The 2,894-nt window shown below is 32.0% G+C and overlaps 1 long non-coding RNA gene across 1 annotated transcript; it reads left to right on the top strand.

Moving 5' to 3' along the window:
• The first annotated feature begins 376 nt into the window (after positions 1-376).
• LOC108663930 lies at positions 377-2,543 on the top strand. Its single transcript, XR_001930024.1, has 3 exons — positions 377-414; positions 2,019-2,086; positions 2,504-2,543. It is a non-coding gene; the product is annotated as an uncharacterized LOC108663930 (long non-coding RNA).
• The last annotated feature ends 351 nt before the right edge of the window (positions 2,544-2,894 follow it).

Genomic DNA, 2,894 nt, shown 5'->3' with positions numbered 1-2,894 from the left:
GATTTGAGGTTGAGAAGTGAAAAATTTGTAATCCCAGTAGTTTTCGGAGCATAGGGGTAAAATGGTAATTTTGCCACCTCAAGGGCAAAACATTAATTTTCCACCGCCAAGACACATGTCCAGCACATGAATTTTACCCAATATTATCATGGATAATTGAAGGAATTTATATGGTGGAGAGAGAAAGCTTAATAGTTAAGAAATAAAAATGGAGGAATGAAATGGTGACACATGGCATATTTATAACCATTAAATATTTGGCTTATAAATTAACACAAATCAGCCCATTTTCTCTTCATATGGCTGGCCAAACCAAGAGAAAAGGAAGAACAAAGGGAGAAAAGAAAAACAAAAACCCTAGGTGGGAAAATTCAAAGGAAAATTGGTGGATTTCAAGGAATCAAGCAATCAAAGGTAAAATTTCTTGATTTTGACTTGTGATCTACCTTTCCCATGCATTTCTCCTTATTTTTCATGGTTAGATTTCATGTTTTCATGGTGAATTCATGGCTGGTCAAAATGGGTATGGAAAGAGAAAGATGTTAGATTGATTTGATTTTAAGTTATGTTAGTGTTTTTAGTTAGTTTAGCATATTTAGAAACAAAACAACAAGAAAAGAATTCATTTTCCCCATCAACCATCAATGGCCGAATTTCCTAGGGAGGATATTGTGGCTGAAATTGATGATATTTCATGATATTTTGGTGATATTTGATGTTTGGTGAGGCTAGAAATTAAACGGGAAATTTTGGTGTGAAAATATGAATTTTTACCTAATGTATAGACATGTGTGATTATTAACCCGAGACTGATAAATTGAATCTCATTCGCAGTCACTGAGGAAAGTTAGGTATAATTGGAGTGTAGAAAGTGAAAGAAATTGATTTAGAGTTAAATTGGAGGTTTTAGCTAGTTACACAGAGAATAGTGCGAATTAGGTCGAATACCGTATTTAAACGGCTATTCGGACATTTTGCATCACATATCGTGCATTCATATAGATTTATAGAGCCTGAAATAGTTTATGATAAATTGACACAATTTATTGAAATTCGTGTCACGTATGATGTATATGTGGTGAGCCCTCTAACAAGGGTAAAGAGATTGTGCTCAGAGATCGAGAATAGGAGTATATTGAACTCCTAGTATTATGAGTATCCTTACCATCATTTTAATTATCTAAAGTATGTTTTTAATCGATTTTGGTGAAATTTTATGAAAATGAGTTTAAATGGTAAATCTTTGGGTTTTACAAACAAAATGTGTTTACATGAAAAGATTTTATAAATTATCTTGAAATTGAATAATGATTTTGAAAAATAGAGTAATTGGAGACTACTTGTTATGTTGTAAAATTTATGATTTGAATTGAATGGCTTATGACAATATTTGCATGAATGGTTGAATTGATATTTGTGTTGAAATATATGAAATGTGTATTTAGCCTTGAAAGGTTGTGAATTACAATAATTGCCATATCATGTTATTGAATTTTATTGATTGGTGGGATAATTATTAGCTTACTGCAGTAGGTGGGTTTCCGTGGACTAGCCTATTAGAGGGGCACGGTAAACCCTGTTATATTTTACCTCGGTTGGAGAGGTGAGTTGGGTAACTCTCGAGGTATAACTTTTAGAGTTCACTTCACGTCAAACCACCACGTGAGGGGGAACTCGGCCAACGCCAAGGAATGACTATGTTTTCAAAATAAAACATGACTTTCTAATAGCCTTGGTGGACTTAGTTGGGATAGCCCTCGGCCAAGATATCCCAGATAATTGAGTATGATAATAATTTTTTGGCATAAGCCAAGCTTTTAAGAAATTCATAAGCCATACTGATTACTTGGTTTAAATAAATTGATTTCATTTGATTGAAATAAGTTGAAAGATGATAAATTACAGTTTGATGAAATGTTTCAATAGTCTTCTTTTATTCAACTTTAGATATTTTGAATGATGTTTGTTTACTCTCTGGGATTTCATAATCTCACCACCCTCCTTTTTACCCATTTTAGGCTCAGAATAGATTGTAGATAACTGATTTCGGTGAGGACTACAGCTGGACTTGCCACATCTAAAAACTGTACGTTCTTTTCTTTTAATACTTTTAGTCATTTGTGGGCCCACATGTCACTGTAAATTAAATTTTATACTTTGGTTATTTGTATTACAACTTGCATGAATTTATTTTGCTTTTACGCTATAAAAATTATTTACACAGTGTTCTAAAAATATTGTTTTATTAGAAAATTGAATATTTTATTCTATATTTTTATTTTATTTTAATAATGATAATTTCTTTTTAAATGAATGTTTTAAACATCCAAATTTATTTTTGATTTCGAATTATGTGTTTTGTGCTTACATATTACATTTCAACCGGTTTCGAAATTTTGACCAAAAAATGACCAAAATACCCCAGTGAGACGAAAATTATTATTTTGTTTGTTTTAAGTTGGAAATAGTTTAAAATCTTTTAGAACGTGGTATTTGGTAACAGTTACTCACAGGGGAAATGAGAAGCTGATATTAAAGCCTTGCGGGGTTCCGGTTGACATTCTGGGTAATGAGTGTCGATAGGGACGTCGCGACGGTTGTCATAGGCTTGAGGGGAGTACCGAGTCGTGACAATATATATCTTAAAAAATCTGAATGAAGGTGAGAGAAACGTTTTTCCTCCAAAATTGTTAATCCTTTAGTCTATTCATCTTCTTTTTTTATATATAAAAATTTTCAAAGTTCTTATTTTTCTGTAAAATTTTCTTGAAAAATTAACAATTGTTTTACGTTCACAAAACCCAAAAGTTGATGGGTTGAGGTTATAAGTGAAATTAAATCTATAAATTAGAACACTGCCCAATGTTGTTACACGCCATGTCTACTTGTAACAA

This window comes from Theobroma cacao, unplaced genomic scaffold (genome assembly GCF_000208745.1).
Source record: "Theobroma cacao cultivar B97-61/B2 unplaced genomic scaffold, Criollo_cocoa_genome_V2, whole genome shotgun sequence".
In the NCBI taxonomy this organism is placed as follows: Eukaryota; Viridiplantae; Streptophyta; class Magnoliopsida; order Malvales; family Malvaceae; genus Theobroma; species Theobroma cacao.
The sequence above is the reverse complement of the archived record's forward strand: the minus strand, read 5'-3'. Positions and strand labels throughout refer to the sequence as shown.